The sequence below is a fragment of the Hesperophylax consimilis genome, chromosome 10 (assembly GCF_061612785.1).
Source record: "Hesperophylax consimilis isolate HC1 chromosome 10, BYU_Hcon_1.0, whole genome shotgun sequence".
Classification (NCBI taxonomy): Eukaryota; Metazoa; Arthropoda; class Insecta; order Trichoptera; family Limnephilidae; genus Hesperophylax; species Hesperophylax consimilis.
In genome coordinates, this window is record NC_142845.1 from 92488 (window position 1) to 104180 (window position 11693).

Below are 11693 nucleotides of genomic sequence, written 5' to 3' on the forward strand. Positions count from 1 at the left end.
ATTTTCACTGTTTTACGACGATTTAACGCTCTTGTCAGGTTTATCTGGTATTTTCACTGTTTTACGACGATTTGACAAATTTTAAGGGTTTTTCAATGATTTTTAGTGTAATTCGACGATTTAACACTTTTTAATGGTTTTTCTATATTTTCCAGCGTTTTTAGACGATTTACCGCTTTTATAAGGTTTTTCTGGTATTTTCACTCTTTTACGACGATTTAACGCTCTCGTCAGGTTTATCTGGTATTTTCACTGTTTTACGACGATTTGACAAATTTAAAGGGGTTTTCAATGATTTTTAGCGTAATACGACGATTAAACACTTTTTCATGGTTTTTCAATATTTTCCAGCGTTTTAAGACGATTTAACGCTCTTTTAAGGTTTTTCTGGTATTTTCACTGTTTTACGACGATTAAACGCTCTTATGAGGATTTTCTGATATTTTCACTGTTTTACGACGAATTGACAAATTTTAAGGGTTTCTCAATGATTTTAAGTGTAATACGACGGTTAAACACTTTTTAATGGTTTTTCTATATTTTCCAGCGTTTTAAGACCATTTAACGCTCTAATAAGGTTTTTCTGGTATTGTCTCTATTTTACGACGTTTTAACGCTCTTATAAGGTTTTTCTGGTATTTTTACTGTTTTACGACGAATTAACGCTCTTATAAGGTTTTTCTGGTATTTTCACTGTTTTACGACGATTTAACGCTCTTATAAGGTTTTTCTGGTATTTTCACTGATTTACGACGATTTAACGCTCTTATAAGGCTTTTCTGTTATTTTCACTGTTTAACTACGATTTGACAAATTTTAGGGGTTTTCAATGATTTTTAGTGTAATACGACGATTAAACACTTTTTAATGGTTTTTCTATATTTTCCAGCATTTTAAGACCATTGAACGCTCTCATAAGGTTTTTCTGGTATTTTCACTGCTTTACGACGATTTAACGCTCTTATAAGGTTTTTCTGGTATTTTCACTGCTTTACGACGATTTAACGCTCTTATATGGTTTTTCTGGTATTTTCACGGTTTTACGACGATTTAACGCTCTTATAAGGGTTTTTCAATGATTTTTAGTTTAATACGACGATTAAACACTTTTTAATGGTTTTTCTATATTTTCCAGCGTTTTCAGACCATTTAACGCTCTTATAAGGTTTTTCCGGTATTGTCACTATTTTACGACGATTTAACGCTCTTATGAGGGTTTTTCAATGATTTTTAGTTTAATACGACGATTAAACACTTTTTAATGGTTTTTCTATATTTTCCAGCATTTTAAGACCATTGAACGCTCTCATAAGGTTTTTCTGGTATTTTCACGGTTTTACGACGATTTAACGCTCTTATTAGGGTTTTTCAATGATTTTTAGTTTAATACGACGATTAAACACTTTTTAATGGTTTTTCTATATTTTCCAGCGTTTTCAGACCATTTAACGCTCTTATATGGTTTTTCTGGTATTTTCACGGTTTTACGACGATTTAACGCTCTTATAAGGGTTTTTCAATGATTTTTAGTTTAATACGACGATTAAACACTTTTTAATGGTTTTTCTATATTTTCCAGCATTTTTAGACCATTTAACGCTCTTATAAGGTTTTTCTGGTATTGTCACTGATTTACGACGATTAAACGCTCTTATAAGGTTTTTCTGGTATTTTCACTGTTTTACGACGATTAAACGCTCTTATAAGGGTTTCTCAATGATTTTTAGTGTATTACGACGGTAAAACACTTTTTAATGGTTTTTTATATTTTCCAGCGTTTTAAGACCATTTAACGCTCTTATAAGGTTTTTCTGGTATTGTCACTATTTTACCACGATTTAACGCTCTTATAATGTTTTTCCTTGTGTTTTCACTGGTTTACGACGATTTAACGCTCTTTTAAGGTTTTTCTGGTATTTTCACTGTTTTACGACGATTTAACGCTCTTATGAGGTTTTTCTGATATTTTCACTGTTTTACGACGATTTGACAAATTTTAAGGGTTTTTCAATGATTTTTAGTGTAATTCGACGATTTAACACTTTTTAATGGTTTTTCTATATTTTCCAGCGTTTTCAGACCATTTAACGCTCTTATAAGGTTTTTCCGGTATTGTCACTATTTTACGACGATTTAACGCTCTGATGAGGTTTTTCTGGTATTGTCACTATTTTACGACGATTTAACGCTCTTTCAAGGTTTTTCTGGTATTTTCACTGTTTTACGACGATTTAACGCTCTTATGAGGTTTTTCTGATATTTTCACTGTTTTACGACGATTTGACAAATTTTAAGGGTTTTTCAATGATTTTTAGTGTAATTCGACGATTTAACACTTTTTAATGGTTTTTCTATATTTTCCAGCGTTTTAAGACGATTTACCGCTTTTATAAGGTTTTTCTGGTATTTTCACTGTTTTACGACGATTTAACGCTCTTATAAGGTTTTTCTGGTATTTTCACTGTTTTACGACGATTTGACAAATTTTAAAGGTTTTTCAATGATTTTTAGTGTAATTCGACGATATAACACTTTTTAATGGTTTTTCTATATTTTCCAGCGTTTTAAGATGATTTAACGCTCTAATAAGGTTTTTCTGGTATTTTCACGGTTTTACGACGATTTAACGCTCTAATAAGGGTTTTTCAATGATTTTTAGTTTAATACGACGATTAAACACTTTTTAATGGTTTTTCTATATTTTCCAGCGTTTTTAGACCATTCAACGCTCTTATAAGGTTTTTCTGGTATTGTCACTGCTTTACGACGATTTAACGCTCTTATAAGGTTTTTCTGGTATTTTCACTGTTTTACGACGATTAAACGCTCTTATAAGGGTTTCTCAATGATTTTTAGTGTATTACGACGGTTAAACACTTTTTAATGGTTTTTTAAATTTTCCAGCGTTTTAAGACCATTTAACGCTCTTATAAGGTTTTTCTGGTATTGTCACTATTTTACGACGATTTAACGCTCTTATAATGTTTTTCCTTGTGTTTTCACTGTTTTACGACGATTTAACGCTCTTATAAGGTTTTTCTGGTATTTTCACTGTTTTACGACGATTTAACGCTCTAATAAGGTTTTTCTGGTTTTTTCACTGTTTTACGACGATTTGACGCTCTTATAAGGTTTTTCTGGTATTTTCACTGTTTTACGAGGATTTAAGAAATTTTAAGGATTTTTCATTGATTTTTAGTGTAATACGACGATTAAACCCTTTTTTATGGTTTTTCTATATTTTCCAGCGTTTTAAGACGATTTAACGCTCTTTTAAGGTTTTTCTGGTATTTTCACTGTTTTACGACGATTTAACGCTCTTATGAGGTTTTTCTGATATTTTCACTGTTTTACGACGATTTGACAAATTTTAAGGGTTTTTCAATGATTTTTAGTGTAATTCGACGATTTAACACTTTTTAATGGTTTTTCTATATTTTCCAGCGTTTTCAGACCATTTAACGCCCTTATAAGGTTTTTCTGGTATTGTCACTATTTTACGACGATTTAACGCTCTTATGAGGTTTTTCTGGTATTGTCACTATTTTACGACGATTTAACGCTCTTATAAGGTTTTTCTGGTATTTTCACTGTTTTACGACGATTTAACGCTCTTATGAGGTTTTTCTGATATTTTCACTGTTTTACGACGATTTGACAAATTTTAAGGGTTTTTCAATGATTTTTAGTGTAATTCGACGATTTAACACTTTTTAATGGTTTTTCTATATTTTCCAGCGTTTTAAGACGATTTACCGATTTTATAAGGTTTTTCTGGTATTTTCACTGATTTTCGACGATTTAACGCTCTTATAAGGCTTTTCTGTTATTTTCATTGTTTTACGACGATTTGACAAATTTTAAGGGTTTTTCAATGATTTTTAGTGTAATTCGACGATTTAACACTTTTTAATGGTTTTTCTTTATTTTCCAGCGTTTTCAGACCATTTAACGCTCTTATAAGGTTTTTCCGGTATTGTCACTATTTTACGACGATTTAACGCTCTGATGAGGTTTTTCTGGTATTGTCACTATTTTACGACGATTTAACGCTCTTTTAAGGTTTTTCTGGTATTTTCACTGTTTTACGACGATTTAACGCTCTTATGAGGTTTTTCTGATATTTTCACTGTTTTACGACGATTTGACAAATTTTAAGGGTTTTTCAATGATTTTTAGTGTAATTCGACGATTTAACACTTTTTAATGGTTTTTCTATATTTTCCAGCGTTTTAAGACGATTTAACGCTCTTTTAAGGTTTTTCTGGTATTTTCACTGCTTTACGACGATTTAACGCTCTTATAAGGTTTTTCTGGTATTTTCACTGCTTTACGACGATTTAACGCTCTTATAAGGTTTTTCTGGTATTTTCACGGTTTTACGACGATTTAACGCTCTTATAAGGGTTTTTCAATGATTTTTAGTTTAATACGACGATTAAACACTTTTTAATGGTTTTTCTATATTTTCCAGCGTTTTTAGACCATTTAACGCTCTTATAAGGTTTTTCTGGTATTGTCACTGCTTTACGACGATCTAACGCTCTTTTAAGGTTTTTCTGGTATTTTCACTGTTTTACGACGATTTAACGCTCTTGTCCGGTTTATCTGGTATTTTCACTGTTTTACGACGATTTGACAAATTTTAAGGGTTTTTCAATGATTTTTAGTGTTATTCGACGATTTAACACTTTTTAATGGTTTTTCTATATTTTCCAGCCTTTTTAGACGATTTACCGCTTTTATAAGGTTTTTCTGGTATTTTCACTCTTTTACGACGATTTAACGCTCTCGTCAGGTTTATCTGGTATTTTCACTGTTTTACGACGATTTGACAAATTTAAAGGGGTTTTCAATGATTTTTAGCGTAATACGACGATTAAACACTTTTTCATGGTTTTTCAATATTTTCCAGCGTTTTAAGACGATTTAACGCTCTTTTAAGGTTTTTCTGGTATTTTCACTGTTTTACGACGATTAAACGCTCTTATGAGGATTTTCTGATATTTTCACTGTTTTACGACGAATTGACAAATTTTAAGGGTTTCTCAATGATTTTAAGTGTAATACGACGGTTAAACACTTTGTTAGAAAATAAGTTCATAGTTTTTTCATAGATGTCGCCATGGATTCTTCCTGTTAAAAGTTAATAAATAGGTTGGCTTATCATTTTTATCTCCTCTTCTGCAATAAACATTTCTGGCGAAATAAGTGGGTTCATATTTCTACCTTGATCCAAAATTAAACATTGGACCTTCGTGCCGCATCCGTATTATCGATTGAATCGCGGATGATAAAAGAACCAGCAAACATCTTCAACATCCAACATCAGAGGGGATCTTCAGAAAAACGGGCAAGTGACCATATCCCATATACCTACCTTATTTTCCCAGGCAGGAGAGCATGATTTATTACACAGCCGTATTTCTTTGTTTGTTTTAAAATTGAATCGGGCTGATTGTTACCAAGTGTTGTTTGAATTGATTTCATACCCATCATCGAAATTGTAGTAAGCAATAATAATTGTTACAACAATATAAAAAGAAGTTAGAATACAAAGCAAGTATTTTAAATTTCTTAAAAGATTTATTACGAGCGGTTATATTTGAAAATCCGTAAGTTTAAATTTCGAAATTTACCGCGAGACGGTAAACCAACCCAGCCGCGAAGCAAGCTGACGCATGCGCGGTGGAGATTGTGGAGAGAATAACAGGTCATATTTTTTCCTTTTTGACAGCCATCGAGCTGTTGCATTTATAAAATTCAGATAAAATTCATTGTTTATCGGTTAATTAGTAAAGTTCTGTGATCAAGGACAGTGCACGTGTAGTGATTGATTACAAGTGATTATCTTTTGACAATACGTTCTGTGAATACCTCTTTTCTTGATATTTAAAAATGGATCTCAAAACTTTGATTAACCAGCGTGGAATTTGCAAGGCGAAATTAACTAGGTTCAATGAATATATAAACGGTGATAATTTGTCGCAATCTGAAATTGAAGTCAGATTGAAGAAACTTGAACCAATTTTAGACACTTTCGACTCATTACAAGATAACATAGAAGCAATTTCGCCGGAAGAATTAACCAAAACAGAAAGTCAAGCATTTGAAAATTTATATTATAATCTTGTTGCTAAGGCTAAAGATAAAATGTTAAATAAAGTTCAGAATACAACATCACATAACATACGTTTGCCTATACTTGAGTTGCCAAAATTTAATGGGAGTTACGAAAATTGGTTGAATTTTCGGGATACTTTTGTTGCTTTAGTTGATAATAATCCATCTTTAGAAGTTATTCAAAAATTGTATTATCTGCGATCATGCCTTGAAGGTGACGCAGCTAAATTATTAACCTCACTTCCAAATAACCAGGAGAACTATCATACTGCATGGGAGATGTTAACTTCTCGCTATCAAAATATAAAAATTATTATACATAAGCACGTTGAAGCATTATTCAAATTGCCTGAAATAAAATTTGAAAATTCCGTAGCATTAAGGAATCTTATCGATGAATCCGAATTACATTTAAAATCGTTAAATAAGTTAAATATACCCACCGAAAATTGGGATATCATGTTAATATATTTATTGTCGCGAAAACTAGATAGTGAAACTCGACATCATTGGGAAGTATTTGCCACAAAAGATAATCTACCCACATATAAAGAGTTTATAAAATATTTATCAGATCGAGTTCAGATTTTAGAATTTGCTGGGATTACTGAAGGAAAATTTAATCAAAATAAAACTTTTCCTTTCAAATACCGAAAAGAAGCTATGATTTCTTTAACGCCTCAAATGACAAAATGTATTATTTGCAACGGCGATCATAAGGTTTATAATTGTAAAAAAATTTTAATATTAAATACTAAGGATAGAATTATAAAGATACGTCAAGTAAATGCGTGTTTGAAATGTTTGTGCTTGGGTCATAAGCTAAAAGAATGTAAAAGTAAATACAATTGTCGTATATGCGAAAATAACTCGCACAATACTTTGTTGCATTTAAAAAAGGAAACAGATAATTCGAAGTCTCAGGATAAGGATTCACCATCAACATCAAATAATGAACCTTTAGTTACAAATCACTCTACGAAAATATCTAATAGTTTTGTTTTGTTATCTACCGCCGTTATTAAAGTGTTGAATAATAACGGAAATTTGATTAAGGCTAGAGTTTTATTGGATAGTGGTTCTCAGTCCAATTTTATAACAGAAGAATTTGCAACAAGGTTGCAATTAAAACCCAAAAGGGCAAACATACCGATTACCGGAATCCAAAACAAAATATTGAATATTAAAAATAGCATAAATTTAAGAATTTTCTCGAACTATTCACCGTATGAAAGAGACATAGAATGTCTCGTTTTGAAAGAAGTAACAAGTCATCTGCCGCAAATTTCTTTACAGAAAAAGGATGCCAACATACCTGATGGTCTTCAGTTAGCGGATCCTGCCTTCTATGAAACAAGCTCCATAGATATGCTACTCGGAGCGGAAATCTTTTGGGAAATTATGAAGCAAGATCAACTTCGAAATGGAGACTCAGGACCCATATTACAGAGAACTGAATTCGGATGGCTGGTGTCAGGACCCATCGTCACAACAAAAATAAAAAGGCCAGTAAAATCTTGTCAACTATCATTAAATATAATCCATAAACAGATTGAAAACTTCTGGAAATTAGAAGAATTCCAACCGGTGAAGCACCGGAGCCATGAGGAGCGAGCGTGCGAGGAGATTTTCAAGGACACTTATAAAAGGAATGACAATGGTCGTTTCATGGTAAGCTTACCACAGCGCCCCTGTGTTAAACAGTTGGGAGAAACGCTGCCCATGGCGGAAAAAAGACTTTGCAATTTGCAAAGGAAATTTTCTTCAAATCCTGACCTGATGAAAAAATATAAAGAATTCATGCAGGAATATATAGACTTGGGTCACATGACCCAGTGCGAAGCACCTTCTAATGAAGATTGTTATTTTTATTTGCCACATCATGCAGTATTGAAAGAATCGAGCACTACCACTAAGACTCGAGTGGTATTTGACGGTTCAGCAAAATCATCCAATGGTATATCGTTAAACGATGCTCTCATGATAGGACCTGTTTTACAGAAAGATTTAGCCGCACAATTGATATGTTTCAGAAAACACCAGTACGCGATAACAGCCGACATTGAGAAAATGTACAGTCAAATATTGGTGCGACCCGAAGACAGGGATCATCCGGTAAGATGGAACACTTTCGTTGCTAATAGAGTGGCGGAAATCCAGGAAGCCAGTCAGCCGGAGCAATGGAACCATGTACGGTCTGAAGACAATGCAGCAGACGTGCTTTTCAGAGGAATCTGCGTTTCACAGTTATTAATTTCCAGCATTTGGTGGCATGGTCCAGATTGGCTGACGTTGGATTCAGCGTGCTGGCCAAATTCCAACTCATTTTGTATTGATCCACCAGAGATCAAAACAAGCTCGGCACTGTTGTCTGCTGTGAAACAGGACTGGGACATTTTTGATAGATATTCCAATTTTTCCAAATTACAGAGAGTAACAGCATACCTTAATAGATTTATTTTTAATTGTAGAAACCCTTCGCAGCGCCGCTATAGTAAATTGACAGTTAGTGAGTTGGAAAATTCAGTAAACAAATTAATATCTCGGGCGCAATCATACTGTTTCAGAGTCGAAATTCGAGCTTTAAATAATGGAGGTAATATACCTAGGAATAGTGCACTAAAGTCATTAGATCCTTTCATTGAAAGGGATCTAATTCGTGTGGGGGGAAGGCTCTCCAAAGGTAAAATGGTAACCGAGGGCCAGCAGCACCCAATTTTGTTACCTTCGCATCATAAATTAACAGAGTTAATTGTAAAACACTATCATTACTTGAACTTACACTCGGGAACGCAATCATTATTGGCGTTGATTAGAATGAAATTTTGGCCGATTAAGGGAAGGAATATTGTAAAAAAAATAATAAAAAAATGTATAATTTGTTATAGATGTAATCCCAAATCCGAACAGCAGTTGATGGCCGACCTGCCAGCTGAAAGAATAACTGAATGTAGGCCATTTCAGATAACAGGAGTGGACTACTGTGGACCAATATTAATAAAGTCGGGTATTCACAGAAAATCACATAGCGTTAAATCATATATTTGCTTATTCGTATGCATGGTCACTAAAGCCGTGCACTTAGAAGCTGTGCTGTCCTTGAGCGCAGAGAGTTTTTTAAACTCTTTGAAACGGTTTATCTCGCGTCGTGGTAGACCAAGCAAAATGTTCTCGGACAATGCAACCAATTTTAAAGCGGCTAATAATGAACTAAGAGAAATTTATAATTTTTTAAATATGTCTAATGATAAAATTGATAATTATTTATCCACATTAGGAATACAATGGCAATTTATACCAGCTCGTGCGCCGAACTTTGGGGGGCTCTGGGAGGCTGGGATAAAGTCAGTTAAGCATCACTTAAAAAGAATAACCAGTATCGCTTCATTAACTTATGAAGAGATTAATACGGTGTTGTGTCAAATTGAATCTTGCTTAAACTCCAGGCCACTGTCTCCCTTATCAAATGATCCTTATGACCTTAATCCCTTGACTCCCGGTCACTTTCTAATAGGAACTAGTTTGGCGGCGATTCCAGAACAAAATTTGGAACATATCACATTCAATCGATTAAACAATTACCAAAAACTAATCCAGATTGTACAATTTTTTTGGTCGAGGTGGCGGAAGGAGTACTTAGCAGAACTTCAAACCAGAAGCAAATGGACCAATAGGAATCAAAGGCAGATGCGGTCTGGCGACATGGTCGTAATAAAGGAGGACAACGTCCCCTCTTGCTACTGGAGGCTGGGACGTGTGAGCGCTGTTCATCCTGGCGCTGATGGAAGAGTTCGCGTGGCGACCATCATCACGTCGAAAGGCATCATCCAGAGGGCCATTTCAAAGATCTGTCTGTTGCCAATAGATGACAACGAGGAGTTGAAAATGTCGAGACCCCCACCCAACGGACCAGACGCTGAGTAAGCGCAAAATAAAAAAAAAGGTTTTGTGCAAAACAATATAAAAAGTTTCGTGATAAAAACAATATAAAATTTTCATAAATCATAATCATAAATAAAAAAATAATAATAATAAATTAAAAGAAGATAAGGAAGAAATAATAATAAATAAAAGGTAAAAACAGTGCATAAAAAAGTGGATAACAATAAAACTTGCGAGTTTGATAAAAAATGTACAAAATAACAAAAGGATTGTAGATACGTATATACCAAGAATAAAAAAAAAACACTTTAAAAATGAACGCTTATAAACCGAGATAGCCTGCTGGCTATATGTAATTTCAAACTACACAAATACATCTGAAGAAACTAATTATAAATGTGGTAATGAACTATAGAAAAACACAAACCCTTAAGAAGGATGACCAGGAAACCAGCGCTCCATGTTGTGTTGTCTATATTATTTGTTTTATGTTTGATTATTGTTATGATTTCTGTTAGAACAAGGTTATTGGAATTATCTTAGTTGTTAAATTATAATATACAATAGCTTAGTGAATTGCATGAATTTGATTTGAACGAAAGTAATAATTTTAATCTCATAATTAATTTGTATAATTTTAGTTAGTTTGAAATTGTCATTTCGTTTTTAGAGTAGTCTTATGTTTAAACTTATGCTTAGAAATAGGTTACCTATTATTTCAAATATTTATTGTTAATCAATTTTTAGTATTAACAGTTATAGTTAATAATTACTATTTTTGTTTCTTCCAAATTAATTTTGGCATATATGTAGATATTTAGCTGCTTAAATTTTATTCTTATGTTTTGGGATTTGTTTCAGAAAAAATGACCTCCAATCCTTTTTTCGGGGGGAGTTTATGTTAGAAAATAAGTTCATAGTTTTTTCATAGATGTCGCCATGGATTCTTCCTGTTAAAAGTTAATAAATAGGTTGGCTTATCATTTTTATCTCCTCTTCTGCAATAAACATTTCTGGCGAAATAAGTGGGTTCATATTTCTACCTTGATCCAAAAATAAACACACTTTTTAATGGTTTTTCTATATTTTCCAGCGTTTTAAGACCATTTAACGCTCTAATAAGGTTTTTCTGGTATTGTCACTATTTTACGACGTTTTAACGCTCTTATAAGGTTTTTCTGGTATTTTTACTGTTTTACGACGAATTAACGCTCTTATAAGGTTTTTCTGGTATTTTCACTGTTTTACGACGATTTAACGCTCTTATAAGGTTTTTCTGGTATTTTCACTGATTTACGACGATTTAACGCTCTTATAAGGCTTTTCTGTTATTTTCACTGTTTAACTACGATTTGACAAATTTTAGGGGTTTTCAATGATTTTTAGTGTAATACGACGATTAAACACTTTTTAATGGTTTTTCTGTATTTTCCAGCATTTTAAGACCATTGAACGCTCTCATAAGGTTTTTCTGGTATTTTCACTGCTTTACGACGATTTAACGCTCTTATAAGGTTTTTCTGGTATTTTCACTGCTTTACGACGATTTAACGCTCTTATATGGTTTTTCTGGTATTTTCACGGTTTTACGACGATTTAACGCTCTTATAAGGGTTTTTCTGGTATTTTCACGGTTTTACGACGATTTAACGCTCTTATAAGGGTTTTTCAATGATTTTTAGTTTAAT

The 11693-nt window shown here is 33.0% G+C and overlaps 1 long non-coding RNA gene across 1 annotated transcript; it reads left to right on the plus strand.

Moving 5' to 3' along the window:
* The first annotated feature begins 5749 nt into the window (after nt 1–5749).
* On the plus strand, nt 5750–11065 carry LOC149420124 (uncharacterized). The gene is made up of 2 exons (XR_016302702.1): nt 5750–5843; nt 9744–11065. It is a non-coding gene; the product is annotated as an uncharacterized LOC149420124 (long non-coding RNA).
* Nucleotides 11066–11693: the final 628 nt, after the last annotated feature.